The sequence below is a fragment of the Vipera berus genome, assembly GCF_964194415.1.
Source record: "Vipera berus genome assembly, chromosome: W".
Taxonomy (NCBI): Eukaryota; Metazoa; Chordata; class Lepidosauria; order Squamata; family Viperidae; genus Vipera; species Vipera berus.
The window spans coordinates 2,129,091-2,148,852 of NC_138210.1; the positions used below are offsets into that span (position 1 = coordinate 2,129,091).

Below are 19,762 nucleotides of genomic sequence, written 5' to 3' on the forward strand. Positions count from 1 at the left end.
GATAGGAGAGCTGAACTATGGCTAAAGGGTTTTTGCTAGAGCCAACATCTGTGTGGATGCTAAAGAGAACACAATTTTCTAACGGAAACACCAATGAAAGGATCAAAGAACTACTGTAATTTTTTTTTAAAAAACAGAGAAACTCAACATTTATTCAAAGGGGGGGCGGAGAGCCAACAACCATCATGTTCCTGATGAAATAGTAGCTTTCCTGGGATGCTGAGTAGGGAGAGAAATCTATGCTCACAGTTTTAATGTAATCTCTGCATTGCATTACTTTCTCATAGATTATGAAGTCACTCTAAGGAAAAATGGCTACCACACTGACTTGCCTTGTATTCAGAAAACAATTAAAACTGTTACTAAAGTTGAATGTATTTGGGATAGCATGCTAATGCTGCTGCTGTCAATAGGTTGTAGAGAGCACAAGAATCCTATGCCAACCTCCAGTGGAACCTCACAGTATTGACCTACTGTATGTGATTTCTTCTCCATCTTTCCAATGAGATGTTGTCTTAAAAAAATCATACTTTTAAATATTGACAGTGGACTATGTTCAGCCTCTTTACCCTGCTGCCAAGTCCACAATTCTCCATAGTTAAGTGTGTGCACCCTTCATCATGGAACCACACTCAGAGTCCATAGTGTTTGGAAGTTCATGTTACATGGAACCATCTTTTCCCCTTCACTGCCCAGACCAGTTATTGCCTTTGCAGTCACTTAAGCTTGGGACCAACCAGTCACTCCCTGTCCACTTAGCTTAAGTTGCCATAAATCCTTGCCAAGAATCGATGATGCCTTGCTCTACAGATGGGACAAGAATGCAAGAGAAAAACAAAGAACCTGATCCTAGTTTCTTGAAGCCGTTTTGTGGACTCCTTGCCAATCCCAAGGCAGCATCTCAAAACATGTCTGACTCACTAGGTTTCCTTTTGCAGTTCCAGTTATGTATATATTTTGGGCCTATTGTGCCTGCTCAGTTTGAAGAGCTATTATTAGAAGATCCAGAAGTTGAGGCAACAGCAGATCCAGCTGGGCTGCTGGTTGATACAGACTTGCGGATGTGAGGAAGCAAGTAGGGGTCACATGTCAATTGTTGGACATCTATCCGATCTTCCTTCCTATATGCCAGGCAGCGCCTAATAAATGCCTAAAAGATAATGAAAGACACGGAGAAAACAGGCACCAGAAATCAAAAATAGTACTCTCCCCATTTTTTAAAGGCAAAAAGCTAGCCCCCCCCTTTAAAGGCAAGAAACTATCCATACTAGCAGAAACAAATCAAGTTTTTAAATGTTAACAGAGTATTACAGCAAATTAAACTTGGAGAAAAACCTTCCTAGGCAGTATGAAATTTGCCTCAAGTAGATTTTTCCAGGTCATGTTTTCGTTTCTGATATAGGAATTCCTCTTAAAAATCCAACTGAAAGGCAGCTATGACTCCTCCCTACTTTTATTACTCTATTATCTGTTTTAAAGAACGTATCTCCAGTGAAGAGAGATAGGTAGATAATAGGATTATGGAGTGCAAAAACATTTTCCCCTCTGATTTAGAAGTAGGTGATAAGCAAATCAAGTGGTGAATATGCTCAAACATTCAATGCTCTTCCAGTAGTAGAATTAAACAAACCCCTAAGCATGGACTGATCCTATTCCTGTGTATCAAATATAACCCTTTTTACCTTTGCTTCTGGTGTTACCACTGGCTTAGGAGGAAACTGCACTTCTGTAGCTTTAAGGATGGTGTTTTCCTGCAGAATATCTTGCTGAGATTGGTTGTGACCAAAGGGCTGCAAAGAAAGAGAAAAACCCATCAAATAATAATAATAATAATAATAATAATAATAATAATAATAATAATAATAATAATAATAATAATAATAATAATAACAACAACAACAACAACAACAACAACAACAACCAGCAATAATAATAATAATAGTTGGGAGGGACCTTGGAGGTCATCTAGTCCAACCCCCTGCTCAGGCAGGAAACTCTATACCATTTCAGACAAATGGTTGTCCAGTCTCTTCTTAGAAACTACCAGTGTTGGAGCATTCACAGCTTCTGGAGGCAGGTTGTTCCACTGATTAATTGTTCTAACTGTCACAAAATTTCTCCTTAGTTCTAGGTTGCTTCTCTCTTTGGTTTGCAAGGAAGGACTGCAATGATGATTAAAGAGCTAGAAACAGAGCTAGAAACTCAAGAATCTGAGGGAGCTAGATATTTAGCTCTGAGAAAAGATGAACAAGAAGGGATAAGAGAGCATTCTACCTGACTGAAAAGGGATCATACAGAAGGCTATTCACTATTGTCCCAGTCATGGAATAATGGTCTCGTTGTTATACTGTAAGATAGCTCAATGGTAGGAACATTATTTAATGGTAAGAGCAGTTCAATAGTGGAACCAATTAACTAGAGAAATTGTGGCTCTAAAATTGTGTCTAAGCAAAGGCTGGGAAATATTTGTGAGGAATGCTTTATCTGGATTTGTTCATTGAGAGTGAATTGCATTTGATGTGTGAAACAACTGCCAGCTGTGATTATTAATTAAATTCCAAGTATACTCTTCAAAAATCCCCTCATTTTCCTGTATATATATATCACCTTTCCTTTCCCAAGTTTCATCTAACATTCCTATATGAGTTGGACAGCAACCCAAGATTTTAATAAATATTACATTTCAGGTTCATGAATAAAATTAATGACTGAAGTCTTCAAGACATTCACATTGTTGGTTAACCATGTTTAATATATAATGTAGATATGTCAATGTTAAGATATGGTCATATACCTTGGCCAATGGTTCTCAATGGAAGGTGATACAATAAAGGAAATTGAATGGCATGTTAAATGTGGTTGGCAGGCATTTGGCAAGCTAAGGATAATTTTCAAGAACAACCTCCCCCTATTCCTGAAAAGTTTTCAATCAGTGTGTGCTTTCTGTTCTAACATATGCCAGTGAAACATGGACAATAACCTCACAATCGATACAAAAGCTATGAGTGGCGCAAAAAGCCATGGAAAGATGCATGCTTGGCATTACAAGACAAGATAGAAAGACCTGTACACTGATTAGAGAACAAATGAAAGTATACAATATCATCAAATGAGTAAAAGAATTGAAATGGAAATGGACTGGTCACATGTAGCAAGAAAAACTGATGGCAGGTGGACCAAGGCAGTCATAGAATGGATCCCACTTGATAAAAAGCATCCACAAAAGAGACCTAAAACAAGATGGATCGACAACATCAGCAAGTATTGCAGGGCCAATTGACAAAAGAAAGCTCAGGACCATATTGGTTGGAAACATGCGGAAGAGGCCTTCATCCTGCAGTGGATAGACAATGGCTAAGATGATGATGATGGTGGTGATGATGTCAATTTTAACCATTGAAGTGTCAATTGTCAATGCTGCTAACATCGAATGTTCTTGCTTGACAAGAGATGAAGAAGTAGCTATTTCATATGTTAAACTTGTGTATTGCTTTAAGAGATAGGGTTAAGGCTGGGAGGAGGAAGATTGTGCCTCAAGGCCATATGACATTAAAGAAGATAAGAACTTGGCGGGTTGTCTAATGGAAGGGAACTGATTCTTTAAATTAATTGGAGAATATGATTAATGACAAAATTAGAAAGGTGGAGAATTGTGTTTAATATATTGTGCAAGGGGGCAGAGATTTCAGATTCCAGCTTCCTTCGAGCAAGCATTTGCCGGTGTATTAGGCTAAATAAAGGACTTTTAAGGTAAACAATGCCTCAGAGTCACTTGAAAAGCCCATACATCGGAAACGTGATATCAATGTTATTATGCATTGTTGTTTCCTGCTGGGAGTCCTTGGCAATATACAAATTTGATAAATTCAGAAGATTTGCTATATAAACACTGGCACTTTTAACAGAATCTACTTGCACAAACTGAAGTTATGTCAACTGGATAGGATATGTGCTTTAAAACATCAAATGGAAGTTAACTTCAAAAGGATTTTTAGGAACCCATAGTTCATGAAAGGGACGCAGTAGCTCAGTGGGTTAGGACGCTGAGCTTGTCGATCAGAAGGTCGGCAGTTTGGCGGGTCGAATCCTGAGTGCCGCGTAGCAGTGAGCGCCTGTTACTCGTCCCAGCTTCTGCCAACCTAGCAGTTCGAAAGCACGTAAAAATGCAAGTAGAAAAATAGGGACCACTACGGTGGGAAGGTAACAGCGTTCCGTGCGCCTTTGGCGTCTAGTCATGCCGGCCACATGACCACGGAGACGTCCTCGGACAAGCGCTGGCTCTTCGGCCTTGAAACGGAGATGAGCACCGGCACCTAGAGTTGGAAACGACTAGCACGCATGTGCGGGGGAACCTTTACCTTTACCTTTACTAGTTCATGAAAGCTTATGCCTTTTAATAAAATTTCTTAGTTGTAAAAGGTGTTACCACACTTCTCCTAATTTTAGGAACCTGACAGATAAAATTACTCAGATTTGCTCTCAGCTGGAGTCCAAGCATGGTGCAATTCCATTAGAGATGCCCAGCAAATGGACTTACCCTATTATCTGGGAGCAGTTTGAACCTGTTAGACCTGAGGAAGTGGACAGTGTCCTCGAGGCTGTCAGCGCAACCACTTGCTTATTAGACCCCTGCTCCTCATGGTTAGTCAAAGCTTCCAGGACAGTAATTTCTGGGTGGGTGCATGCAGTGATTAATACATCACTGCAGGAGGGGGTGTTCCCAGCACCCTTTAAGAAGGGTGTGGTCTGCCCCCTCCTTAAGAAGCCATCATTAGATCCCACCCTGCTGAACCATTTTCATCCAGTCTCTCACCTTCCCTTTTTAGGGAAGGTGGTAGAAAAAAGTGGTTGTGTTACAGCTCCAGAGGCTCTTGGATGAAACGGATTATCTAGACACCTTTCAGTCAGGTTTCATGCCTGGTTATGGGACAAAAATGGCATTGGTCACACTTGTCTATGATCTCTGGCCAGAGAGGGATGTGGGTAATGCACCCATCCTCACCTTTCTTGACCTCTTGGTGGCTTTCAATACCATTGACCACAGTATCCTTTGGACCACCTGAGGGATTTGGGACTGGGCGGCGCAGTGTTGCCCTGGTTCAGTTCCTTTCTCTGCGGCTGGTTTCAATCAGTGTTGATAGTGGGTGAGAGATCCAGCCCACAACTGCTCCTTTGTGGGGCACCGCAGGGCTTGGTACTCTCTCCGCTCCTTTTTAACATCTACATGAAACCACTGGGTGAGATCATCCAAAACCATAGAATGAGATATCATCAATACACTGATGATACTCAGCTTTACATCACCATCCTTAGCAATCCAAGTGATGTTGTAGCTGCCCTTTCGTGGTGCCTGGATTCTGTGGGGACCTGGATGGGGAACAACAGGTTTCAGCTGAACCATGGTAAGATGGAGTGGCTGTGCTTATGTGGACCCTTGGGATCCAGAGGTTTATCATATTTAGTTCTGGATGGGGTTGCACTACTTGCAATGTTACGTGACGTATCATGACTTTTTTGCCATCGCCGGGAATGGGGTGGATGCGGTTTTTCTATGATGCATCCGGCCACAGGCAGGCAGTTTGACACCCCGGTCCTAGAGTCAGGGCTCCTGCTTGAAGAGGAGGTGGCAGTTGTAGCTAGGAGGTCCTTTGCTCAACTTCAAGTTGTGTGCCAGTTATGCCCTTTCATGGATAGGGAGGCTCTCTACTTGGTCATTCATGCCCTGGTCATTTCTCGATTGGATTATTACAACACGCTCTACATGGGGATACCCTTGAAGAGTATTTGGAAGGTACAATTGGTAGAGAATGTGTCACCATGGACAGTTCTAGAGGCCCCTAGGGTGGTGCATGTAACACCACTGTTACATAAGCTACACTGGCTGCTGATCTGCTTCTGGGTACAGTTCAAAATGTTGGTTATTACCTTTAAAGTCCTTTATGGCATAGGTCCAGGGTATCTGAGGAACTGTCTTGCCCCAATGGAATTGGCCAGCCCCAGTCGTTCTGGCAGAAGGGGGCTACTGCTGACCCCATTAGCCAAGGAATTTCAGCTGGTGGGGGGTCTAGGAGATGAGCCTTTTCTCCCACGGTCCCCGCCCTTTGGAACATCTTGCTGCCAGAGGTGAGATCCTCCCCTATCCTCTTGGCCTTCAGAAAGAGCCTTAAAACCTGATGGAGAAGTTGAAGGCTGGAGGTGGTTGGTGCAATGACACAGAAGGCACCACTGCTGCTCCACTCCGAACCCATGGTCTTTTAGTCGGTACTTAATCTTTTGTAATTTTATTCTGTTTTTATATTTATACAAGTAGTCCTCGAATTTCTGTTTTTAAGCAAGACATTTGTTAAGTGAGTTTTCCCCATTTTATGACATTTCTTGCCACAGTTGTTAAGTGAATCACTGAAGTTCTTAAGTTAGCAACCCGGTTGTTAAGTGAATGTGACTTCCCCATTGACTTTGCTTGTCACACGATCACAAAAGGCGATCATGACATGACCCCGGGACACAGCAATCGTCATAAATATGAACCAGTTTCCAAGCATCTGAATTTTGATCACATGACCATGGGGATGCTGCAAAGGTTGTAACTGTGAAAAATGGTCATAAGTCACTTTATTCAGTGCCATTGTAACTTTGAACAGTCACTAAATGAACTGTTGTAAGTCGAGGACTACCTGTAATTGTTTTTATAGCTGTGTTTTATTACATTGTAAGCCGCCCAGATTCACTTTGAACCGTGAGATGGGTAGCATATAAATTTAATAAAGAAAATAAAGAAAATAATAAAATAACTGTAACTGTATGCATATAAGACTTAGGTTCAAGATGACTTAATATTTCTTGCAGCAGCTTAGTTGCCCTTCCACAGTAGATTAATTCTTACCTTTCTGCCATAAAGACACTGGTAGAAAATTACTCCTACTGACCAAACATCAACTTTATTTGAAATCTTTGGAGGCTCTTTCCCAACCACAAAACATTCAGGGGGCAGATACCTGAGGAACAGAGAGCAATAGCTACATTTATTTTAAATGCTGATTATTTTTCACCATTAACCATTTATGTCACAGAACATATTTCAACTAAGGACTATTACTGAATTTCCGTGTTAAAATTAAAACATTTTTATTTTGCTTATCAGGCCATGTTCTGGTTCTATATGGCATAGATAGACAGTCCCAAACACTAGTTGTTTGAAACGAACACTATAAATTTCCATTAACTTTTTTGTTGTTGCAAAAATAGTAGCACAATACCTAGTTGCTTTTAACTTGCTTCTTTGATTTAAAATTGAATAAAGTGGCATTTTGTTACAGCTTTGAGCAAATTATTACAATTTAGTGTGTGCAAAACTACTCTGAAACAATGAAAATTTTCAAGCATAGGAAATCAGCTGGCTTTATTAATGTATGCCCAGTTATTGGAATAATCATATAACATTATTTGTTACTGCCAAATTTCCCTGTACTACATTGGGTATAAACATTGTGTATTTTATGCCACACCTTTGTATTTTCAACCTCTTCTGACATAATTATGGACTCCTAAAAGAGTGTCCTTAGCACCTGTTTTACATTAATGGATCTGCATTTTCTGGAGAGTTATCCGAATTCTTTAATCAGGGCTAACACTGCAATTTGGGTGATAAAGGAGGGGGAGGGAGCTCCTTCATCTTCAGTTGAAAACTGAGCAATTGTTCTCAAACATACTTATAATTTGTTGGCTTACAAGGAAAGGGGACTGAAACTTCAATGTGCATAGGGAAAAAAAACACGTATCTCAAGCAGTCTTTACACAGCCCAGATCTTGCAGTATGCTTACTTGTTCAGGTCAGGCAAAAGATAATAATAATAATAATAATAATAATAATAATAATAATAATAATAATAATAATAATAATAATAATAATAATAATAATAATAATAATAATAACAACAACAACAACAACAACAATAACAACAACAACAACAACAACAATAAGTTGGAAGGGACCTTGGAGGTCATCTAGTGCAACCCCCTGCTCAGGCAGGAAACCCTATACCATTTCAGGCAAATGGCTGTCCAGTCTCTTCTTAAAAACCTCCAGTGTTGGAGCATTCACCACCTTTGGAGGCAGGTTGTTCCACTGGTTAATTGTTCTAACTGTTAGGAGGTTTCTCCTTAGTTCTAGGTTGCTTCTCTCCTTGACTAGTTTCCATCCGTTGCTTCTTGTCCTGCTTTCAGGTGCTTTGGAGAATAGCTTGACTCCCTCTTCTTTGTGGTAGCCCCTGAGATATTGGAACACTGCTATCATGTCACCCCTCACCCTTCTCTTCATTAGACTACACATACCCAATTCCAGCAACCATTCCCTATATGTTTTAGCCTCCAGCCCCCTAATCATCTTTGTTGCTCTTCTCTGTACCCTTTCTAGAGTCTCGACATCTTTTTTACATCGTGGTGACCAAAACTGGATGCAGTATTCCAGGTGTGGCCTTACCAAAGCATTGTAAAGTGGTATTAGTACTTCACTTGATCTTGATTCTATCCCTCTGTTAATGCAGCCTAGCACTGTGTTGGCTTTTTTGGCAGCTGCAGCACACTGCTGGCTCATATTGAAGTGATTGTCTACTAAGACTCCGAGATCCCTCTCACAGTTACTATTGAGCAAGGTACCGCCTATACTATACCTATGCATTTGATTTTTCCTGCCTAAATGTAGAACCTTACTTTTTTCACCATTGAATTTCATTTTGTTAGATAGTGCCCAGTGTTCGAGTCTGTCCAGATCCTTCTGTATCTTAAGCCTATCTTCTGGAGTATTGGCTATTCCTGCCAGCTTGGTGTCGTCTGCAAATTTGATGAGTTCCCCATCTATCCCCTCATCCAAATCATTAATGAAGATATTGAAGAGCACTGGGCCCAGAACAGAGCTACACTACACACTTCCCTCCATGTAGATGCGGTTCCATTGAGGACCACACGCTGAGTACGGCCTGTCAGCCAGCTACGAATCCATCTGGTGGTAATGCTATCTAACCCACATTTTTCTATCTTATCAAGTAGTAGGTTGTGATCTACTTTATCAAATGCCTTACTGAAGTCTAAGTAAATTATATCTACAGCATTCCTCTGGTCCACTAGTTTTGTCACTTGGTCAAAGAATGTAATAAGATTTGTCTGGCATGATCTGTTTTTGACAAACCCATGTTGACTTTTAGTGATGACTTTGTTTGCATCAAGGTGTTCGCTGATTTGTTGTTTGATTATCTTTTCCAGAATCTTCCCAGGTATTGAGGTCAGGCTGATAGGTCTGTAGTTTCCTGGATCTATTTTTTTCCCCTTTTTTGAAGATGGGAACTACATCAGCTCTCTTCCAGTCCTCTGGTAGTTCCCCAGTGCTCCAGGATCTTTGAAAAATATAGTTCAGTGGTTCTGAGATCACGTCTGCCAGTTCCTTGAGAACCTTGGGGTGTAATCCATCTGGTCCTGGTGATTTGAACTCGTCTAGGCTGGACAGGTGCTCACTTACCATTTTCTTGCCTATCTTAACTTGCGTTTCTATTCTGTTTTTTATGGCACTGGTTTGGGTAGGTTGGACTGTTTTTTCCCTTTGTGTAAAGACAGATGCAAAAAACGAATTAAATAGTTCTGCTTTCTCCCTATTGCTTGTCACCTTCTTGCCACTTTCCCCCACTAATGGACCAATCATTTCCTTAACTTTTTTCTTGTTTTTTTATATGTTGAAAGAAGCATTTTTTGTTATTTTTGACTTTGGTCGCAAGCCTTAGTTCATTTTGAGCCTTAGCTTTCCTCACTTCATCTTTGCAGGCACGGGCTATTTGCTGATATTCTGACTTAGTTATGTGCCCCTCTTTCCAATTCTTATACTTGTCCTTTTTATCTTTCAATTTATCAGAGAGTTCTTTATGCAGCCATGCTGGTTTCTTTTGAGAGCTGTTATTTTTCTTCTTTGTTGGTATTGTACTAGACTGGGCCTTTATTATCTCACTTTTCAAAATTTCCCAAGCTTCTTGAGTTGTTTTCCCCTTTAGGATTCTCATCCATTGAATTCTTCCCATGGTCTCTCTAAGTTTATTGAAATTAGCTCTTTTAAAGTCCAAGACTCTAGTTTGGCTGTGTTCTATTGCTTGTGCCTCCAGAATGTTGAATTCCAATATTGCATGATCACTTCCCCCCAAGGTTCCTGTGGCTTCGACACCTTCTATCATTTCATCTCTGTTTGTGAGAATTAAATCCAATATGGCTAATCCCCTAGTTCCCTTCTCTACTTTTTGGGAGAGAACGTTGACTGCTAGGTTTGACAGGAATCTGTTTGATCTTCCACTTGGTGCAGAGTTTGTCTCCCAGTTGATATCAGGGTAATTAAAGTCCCCCATTACTATTGTGATGTGCTTCTTACATACCTTAGTTAGCTGACTAGCAAAAAGTTCATCTATTTCCTCTGCTTGGTTGGGCGGCCTATAATATACACCTATGGCAATGTCATTTTCCCCCTTTTATATTGACCCAAATGCTTTCAAGTTTACAGTTTTCGTCATTGTTGTGCTCTATTTCTGTAGAGATAAAGTTATTTCTTATATAGAGAGCAACTCCTCCTCCTCTTTTGTTTAGTCTGTTTCTTTTAAATAGTTTAAATCCCTCTAGCTGTGTGTTCCATTGGTAGGTTTCGTCCCACCATGTTTCCGTAATGGCAACAATATCATATCTGCCCTCATTTACCTGAATTTCTAGTTCACCCTGCTTACTGTTCATACTCTGTGCATTAGTGTATCGACATTTGAGTCCTTTATGACTGACCCTGTGTTTACTTGCTGCATAACTTGTGTGGTGCCTGGCTTCCCCTATTTTCTTAGATTGCCGGGGACAGTGATGTTCTGTATCAATTAACTCACTATCCCCATTATTTAGTTTAAATGTTCCTCCAAAAAAGCTGTGATTTTATTGCCAAGTAACTCAGTCCCTTTCTTGGATGGATGCAGACCATCTCTTTTATACATTTGTTCATTGGACCAGCTACAGACATCATGACTAATATAACCAAAGCCTTCTCCTTTACACCACTCCTTTAGCCACATATTAAATTCTGCTATACGCTGGCCTTTTCCATTTTGCTCCTTATACACTGGTAAAACCTCTGAAAAAGTAAGCCTACAGCCTATTCTGCTAAGTTCCTGCCCCAAGCTCTGGAAATCATTCTGCACAGAGAGTACATCTTTTTGGGACAGATCATTAGTGCCAAGATGTACAATAGCCTCCACATCACAGTCCTTGCTGGCATTCTTGATTATTTTAGAAATACGCTTCTTGTCCCTACTGGCAGTAGCACCTGGAAGACACCTGACCTCTTTCAAAACCTCTGTGTCCTTTCCTAAATTTACATCCCTTATAATTGAATCACCAACCAGAAGGTGGCTTCTCTTTTTGGATGCCTTTCTGTTCTTGCATGACTGGTGTGTAATACCAGATTCACACTTCTCCCTGTCGAAGGCAAGTTTTTCATCTTGGACCACGATCCCCTGCTTATTTGAGTTATTATCAAGTAAAGGTATCCTTTACCTGTCTCCTTAATGTCCTTATTAAGGTCAGAAAGGGCACTGTATCTGTTGTGCAGGGAAACAGCGAAAGCTTTGGGTTTATGGTTCACAGATCTCACCCTGCCAGATCCCACGGTTGTCCACACTGCCCTTCTCCTGCAGGATCTTTGTGGTAGAGGGGGCTGATAGCACAGAGGCTCAATAGGGTAGAAGGGCTGAACTGGACACCTAATTTCTGCCTGAAGAGCACAGATTACAGACCCTAGATCATCTACCTTGTATTTCAGGTAAGCTACCATCAGTAGAGCACTGCTGATCTGGTCTTTTCTTGTGAAGTAGATGCTGTACCAGTGGTTACCTATAATGTGCACCTCATTACCCAGTTTAGGATTCTCAGAGAAGGTGCCCTTCAGAAGTGGTGCACTACAATCATTCTGGTATGTGACAGCTGCAGTCGAATGTGTGTAGAAAGTGGACAATATGTTCTGAACTTGAAATGGAAGTTATGAGTGTAATAGGCTATACTGATTCTCCTACCTACTAGCTATCCTAGAGGAAAAATATTCAAGACTTTTTAAATTATTTTTTAAAATTAATTTCCATAGGAGTAATACACAGAAATAAGTATGTCTTTTGCAATTTTTTTTTACTTAAAATATTCTCAGGATAATTTTTCTGTTGTCTGGGATATCTATACTTTGGTAACGAGGCAAGAGATGGCCCTTCTCACATATCCAAATGAGTATTTGTAACCAGGAATCATTAAGAAGGACTCTGCTATAGATTGTACAAGGAAGGTCCCTTAGATATTTATGTGCATCTCATCTTTTCAAAGAATATTTTCAATAGGTCAGACCAGTAAATGAGTAGGGAAAATAAAGGATGTGCAAAACTCACTTATTTAGGGATAGAATGTTCTGAGGTTCTCTAGAATGTACTGTTCCTGAATTGTTTTACACATCCCTAAGAGGCACCTAGTTTCCTCTGAAAAGAATGATCATGATATACTCTGTTGAATTTATTGTCTTCACTATTACTCCCACTTTACAAAAAAATCTCCTTTCGGCAAAATGTATGTCTTTTCTGTTTTTCCTCAAGTTTTAATGACAGGTACCCTTAGAATATTATGGAATGTGCAAGACAAAAAGTAGATTATATACCCACCAGTATGTACCAGCCCCTTGTGATGTCAGCTCCATGCCATCAACTGAATTGTAACTGTCATCATCCATGATTTTCGAAAGGCCGAAGTCAGTGATTTTAATTTCGCCACAAGCAGTACCGTTTACCAAGAGGATGTTTCCTAGGGAAGGAAAAAAAAAACTTGGAAGTTGAAGATGCCTATTACTGTAGGTAGGAGGGTGGATAGATTATCAAAACAATTCTTTTCAACTAATGTGGCACCCTGCTGTATAAACCTAAAAGATAAAAATATGCACTGGCTTCTTTTACAAAGTTTAATGTAGTTATGTTTCCTCAGGTCCAAGAGAAACTCTCCTTAGATGTAGTGTCACGGCACAAAACAATAGGTGAAGGGAGGTGGTACTGTAAATAATAATATTTAACAGCAAAAAATGCTAATAAAATCTCACATTTGCTTTATATGGATGATCTGAAGCTTTATGGAAAATCAAAAATTATAAATATCTTATGAAAGCAGACCTACCGAAGGTTTCAGAAGAATTTCAAAATATATTAAATAAAGATATAACAGTTCAGGAAATTATGGAAGCTATTAAAAAACAAAAAAGTAATAAAACACCTGGCCCTGATGGACTACCGTCTGAAATATATAAAAACCTCCAATAACTTTTGGTCCCAACACTATTGGATTTATTTAATGAGGTACTAAACACAGCAAAAATTCCAAACTCATGGAAAGAAGCAATCATCTCACTAATCCCTAAAGAAAACTCTGATTTGACCTGTATTAAAAATTATAGACCCATTTCTTTACTGAACACGGATTACAAGATTTTCACGACTATAATGGCAGAAAGATTAAAAAAATATTTAGCGGAATTTATTCATACTGACCAAAACGGCTTCTTGCCTAAAAGACAAATTAGACATAACGTCAGGATCATACTAGACATCTTAGAATACTATGAATTTCATAGCGAAAAACAAGTGGCATTAATTTTTGTCAATGCTCAGAAAGACTTTGATAATGTCAAATGGAATTTTATGTTGACTCAACTCAAACAGATGGAATTCGGAGAAAAAATTATAAATATGTTTAAAGCAATCTATTCCAAGCAAGAGGCAAAAGTAATCATAAACGGAGAATTAACAAATAGCATTCAAATACAAAAAGGTACGAGACAAGGCTGTCCACTATCTCCTTTATTATTCATTCTTTCTTTAGAAGTACTCACAAGAATAATCTGAAAAGATAAGATGATTAAAGGATTAGAAATCAGAAAAGAGATATTTAAACTACAAGCTTATGCGGATGATTTAGTTTTAATTCTGGAAGACCCTTTAGAATCTGGAACAAGATTATTACAGGTGCTGGAAAATTATGGAGATGTTGCGGGATTAAAAATTAACAAAGAAAAAACTAAAATGCTCGTTAAAAATATGTCCAACTTACAAGAGACTGAGTTAGTAGAAAAAATTGACATCCAGACATCTAAAAGAGTAAAGTATTTGGGGATCCAACTATCAGCAAGATGTACTACACTTAAAAGAGAAAATTATGATAAATTAATGGACCAAATTATAGTACACCTAGATAGATGGAAAAACTTGCAGCTCTCTTTTATGGGAAGAATAGCGACAATCAAGATGAATATACTGCCCAAATAACTCTTTTTATTCCAATGTGTACCAATTAAATTAGGCAAGGATTTTTTTGAAATTTTAAATAGAGTTACATCTAAATTTATCTGGCAAGGTAAAAAACCGAGAATCAAGTTAAAATTATTACAGGATGCAAAGGAAAGAGGAGGGCTCGGCCTCCCAGATTGGGAAAAATATTATCAAGTAGCAATAGCGGTATGGATAAAGGATTGGATACATTTAAGGAATAGAAGACTACTAGCATTAGAAGGTCATGACATGCAAATTGGGTGGCATGCTATAATGTGGGATGGAAAATATAGGGCTCATCAGTATTTTCAGAATCATCATATTAGACGGGCATTATTAGATGTGTGGATAAAAATTAAAAAAAATAATTATATAAAAATTCCCAATTGGCTATGTATATAAGAGATTTTTATGCACCCTAAATTTATAAATCTAGGAAGTGTAGTTACATATAAAGATCTTTTAGATGAAAATGGAGACCTGAAAACAAGAAAAGATTATCAGAAGATGGTGTAGAGTTGGAATGGTGGGCATACTTACAAATACAGTCACGATACAGAAAAGATAAAAAAGAACCAGGGATAAAATTAGAGCATACACAATTAGATAAAATTCTTCTAGGAACAGAAGATCGATTGATAAAAAAGATATACCAATATTTATTAGAACAGGATTTATTAGAAGAACAGGTAAAAGAAACAATGTTAACCTGGAGTAAAAATTTTGGTTATAATATTGACTTAGATAATTGGAAACTATTATGGGATAGAAATAGGAGGTTAACGCTAGCCACCTCCTATAAAGAGAATTTGTACAAGATGTTTTATAGATGGCATCTTCCCCCTACAAGGTTAGCAAAAATAGATAAAAAAATCTCACCAATATGCTGGAAATGCAGAAGGCTTCCAGGGACTTATTATCATATGTGGTGGGAATGTTCAGAAGCGAAATTTTTTTGGCAGTGGATTAAAAATTGGTTGGAAGAAATATTATGACAAAAAAATGATTTAAAACCAGAATTTTTTTTATTAGGGATTATTAACGATAATCTCAGTAAAGCATCTCTCTACTTATTAGTACATATCTTAACAGCAGCAAGACTGGCATATGCCCAAAAATGGAAAAGAAAGGAGACACCCACTGAAGAAGAAATAATAGATAAAATTTTATCCTGCGCTGAAATGGACAGGTTAACCCTAGAGATCAAAAATAAGAACGAAATGGAGTATTATGAAATTTGGCAAAATTTGTACAATTGGTTAGAGTTAAGGAGGATCGCTGAGATGAACATTGTTTGATTGGTTGATAATGTAAGGATTTTTTATTAGCATCTATATAATGGACATAACTGAAAGATACGTAAATATAACGCTGAGGAATGAATGACAGTTTACTAAAAAAACCGACAGATCTTATATGTACAGTTTTTTATACTCTGTCCTGTTATAGATTGTATTTTAGGTTTTTGTTATTTCTTTCTGTAACATAAGATAATACTAATAGTAGTGTTGTAGCTAGGGAAGTTGAATCATGTCCACTTTTGTTTTTAAATGTATATTTAATAAAATTTTCAAAAACAAAATCAAAAATCATTGTCAGTCATTGACAAATAAGGTAAGAATGTTTAGCACAAATACAGCAATGTAATTTGGCCTAGAGAAATATGCTACAGTAGCAATAAATTGAGATGAAGTCATGAATAGTAATGGAATTAAAATGGCCAAACCATCAAGAGCCACCAGGATGAAGCCTTCAAGTATCTGAGGATTTTACAGTTGGATAAAATTTATACCAATAGCAATAGCACTTAGACTTATATACCACTTCATAGTGCTTTACAGCCCTCTCTAAGCTGTTTACAGTCAACAATCTGAGTCAACTTGAGCCATTCAGAATAGAACTCCTGGAGTGAGCAGTGAGTTAGCCTGCAGTACTGCATTCTAACCACTGCACCACCACGGCTCTTGTCCAAACATGGACAAGTTAAAAATGTGATTAGTAAAGAATGCATCCAGACAATGAGAAAAGTGCTAAAGACAAAATTGAATGGTGAAACACAATCAAAGCCATCAATATCTGGGCCATACCAGATATTGATATGTTATGGTGATATGATACACTGCTGGAATTATTAACTGGACACAAGTTGAACTGGACAGTTTGGACTGCAAAACAAGAAAACTGATGGCTATTCACTACACATCACGTCCCCGTAGTGATATTGATAGTTTAGATTGGATGATTATGTAAAAGACAACCAAGAACAAGCATTGATGCAAGTTAAAAATTGGAGCTTACTGAATGTGAAGGAAAGAAAACATGAATAGCGAAATAATAAAAACACAGAGTGCTGGCAAGGAAAAGTATTACACTGTTAGTTTCTACAAAGGATTGAGGGGAAAGTGGTTAAGGATACAGCCTGGCAATGGCTTACAACTGGAACATTAAAAAAAATCTGAAGGCTTGTTTTTGGCTGCCCAAGAGCAAGCTATTCAAACTAATATAATCAAGCCCAGAATTGAAACATTTTCAAATGATACAAAGTGGATAGTGCAAAGAGGCAGAAGAAACAGTAGATCTACAGTATACACTAAGCTCATACAAGAAGTTCACAAAATCTGAGACTTCCGGGTGGCAAGGCTCCGTCGATGGCGGCCGTTCCAACCATCAGCCCCATTGTTTTCCGTTGAATCGCGAAAACAGCGACAATCAGCTGTTTTGCGGTTCGGAAACCCTCCCCTTGGGAGAAGAGGGGAGGATGAGCATTCAGGTAGGGGTAGAGCTCCCCTAGACCCCCAGAATTATTATTCTGGGGGTTGAAGGGTGAGAGCTCCTCTGGAGTCTGAATTAGCTCCGGACTCGGGGACTCCTCTGTTCCAAGGCTTTGGAACAGAGCAGGACACTGCAACCATCCCTGCAATCAATATCGTATTTTGGATTACTTGGATGCAGGCAGAGCTGTGCAGGAGAATATTGAAATAGCAAGTATATAATCTTTAACTCCAGTTTATTCTAAAAGAAAGGAAGAAAGATGGCACAGGAGTGATTTGTCAGTGAAAACGGGAAGAACAAAAGGATAAGGGAAATATTATAAAATAAAAGATTGAGAAGGAAGAAATTGTGTTTTTTAAAGTCACTCTGCGCAAAATATTTGACATTGGTCTAAAAGTGAACTTAAAGACTTGGACATTTAATAGGGAAGTAACAAAGTTGCAAGTTGGGTGAAAAAGTGAAAGTGCGCAACGAAAGTTAACTGGATGTTAAAATGGCTTCTAAACCAGCTAAAGTTTCTGCTCCTAGAACTGCTGGTGCATCACCAGTTCAACATTCTGCATTACAGGCTTTGATGCCACCCCCTGTGGCATCTGCACCCGCATTAACATTAAAAGATTTACAAGATGCTTTAAAAATTCAATCTCAGCAAATATCTGAACTTATCAATGAGAAGAATAAAGAAATACGAGAGGACATTTTAGCGGCATTTCAGGGGCTGGCAGTTTGTATTGAGCGTTTGGATGAACGTGTAGAAGAGGTGAATCAAAATAATTTGAGATTTATTTATTTATTTTTTATTTTAATTCCATTTATATCCCGCCCTTCTCCGAAGACTCAGGGCGGCTTACAAGCTTAGCAGTAGCCTTCATTCTATGTATATGCCTGCTTATTAGGGCTTTCACACACACCCCAAGCGGCATTATTACAAAGTCAGCTTAATTGCCCCCAACAATCTGGGTCCTCATTTTACCTACCTCGGAAGGATGGAAGGGCTGAGTCAACCTTGAGCCTGGTGGGACTCGAACCTGCACTAATTGCAGGCAGCTGGTGTTACTTAAGGAGGCATTAGCCCACTGCTCCACCAAGGAGATTGGATGCTAAAATGTCTGAAGCTGACAATAAAATGGAAAAGATGGATGACGATATGGTTATGATGCAATATGGAGTTTGCTTTGAGGATAAGAGGTTTGAAAGAGGATCTGAAGGAAAATTTGAAAGAGTTATTGGCAGAAGCCTTGGAACCGATTTTGGGGTGCCAAGCGGAAGATATTATAGTGGATATAGATAAAATATTTCGTGTCAACTCTTGGATTGCCAGGCAAAGAAAATTACCTAGAGATGTGGTTGTTTATTTTATAAAGAGAGCAATTAGAAATGTGATTATTCAAGCTTTTTATAATAATAGATTTAAAGTGGCTGATCAAGAAGTTTTAATTTTGAAAGAAATTCCACCAAGAATTTTAAGGAAAAGGAAAGAATTTGCTTTTTTGGCAGATGAATTAAAGAAACGGCAGCTTCAATTCAGATGGGAGATACCAATAGGCTTGGTGGTGAATTATGCAGGTACGAGATATCGTCTTAATACAGTTTTGAAGGCACAAGACTTTTATTCTAACATACTGAAAGCAGGTTCTCTGCCATCCCCAGAATTTAAAGGAAGGAAGGAAGAAGGAACGCGACAGACACAAATGGAGAGTATACAGGGAAATGAAGAAGTTATCTCGCGGATGGTTAAAGAACTTCAGCAAACTTCAGAAATTGTGCAGCCCCAGGCATCATTAGAAGAGGTTAAGAATCAAAGAATGACACGGGCTGCAGCCAGACGAATGAGACAAGAACAAGAACAACAGAAATCTACAATTATATCTGAAGAACCTACTCATAGTGAAGCAGTGGGAGGAGCGAGACCGAAGAGGCAGGTGCTTGTGGTTTTGCAAGATGCGCTCCGAAAGCTTCAGGTCGCAAAAGATGGCGACAAAGTTTCTAACTTGGAATGTTAATGGATTAAACTCCCCGCAAAAGAGAAAGTAAGTATTTCAGTATTTGAAACAATTTAAAAATGATGTTGTGTGCTTACAGGAAACGCATATTCGTGTATCAGACCAAAAATATTTGATAAATTCCAGACTGGGTATACAGTTTAATGCGTCTGCTACAGATAAGAAAAATGGAGTAGTTATCTATGTGAAGAAGAATTTAACAGCTAATCTAATTAAAGCTGATAAACAAGGAAGATATATTATAATTGAACTTTTAATAGAAGGCAAGAAAATACTTTTAGTTGGATTATATGTACCTAATCAACAGCAAGGAGAATTTTATAAACTTTTACATAACAAAATAATTCAATGGGATTGTAAATCGTGTATTTTGATGGGAGACTGGAATGGAGTGCTGGACACACAGAAAGATAAAAAAGGTCTTTTTAAAAGTACTCCAAATCATGCCAGATTGCCTAAATCTTTTTTTGAGATGAAAGATGATTTGGAACTGAGAGACGTTTGGAGAGAACGAAATTTGGAAGAAAAAGATTTTACCTTTTTTTCTGATAGACATCAATCTTTTTCTAGGATTGATTTTGTATTAACTACTAATGATTTTTTTTCTAGGGTTAAGAAGATTAAGATATGTCCAAG

At 38.5% G+C, this 19,762-nt stretch overlaps 1 long non-coding RNA gene across 1 annotated transcript; it reads right to left on the reverse strand.

Moving 5' to 3' along the window:
* Nucleotides 1–1,694: 1,694 nt before the first annotated feature.
* LOC308676698 lies at nucleotides 1,695–12,792 on the reverse strand. The gene is made up of 3 exons (XR_014028346.1): nucleotides 12,702–12,792; nucleotides 6,884–6,995; nucleotides 1,695–1,790 (listed from the first exon to the last, which is right to left on the reverse strand). It is a non-coding gene; the product is annotated as an uncharacterized lncRNA (long non-coding RNA).
* Nucleotides 12,793–19,762: the final 6,970 nt, after the last annotated feature.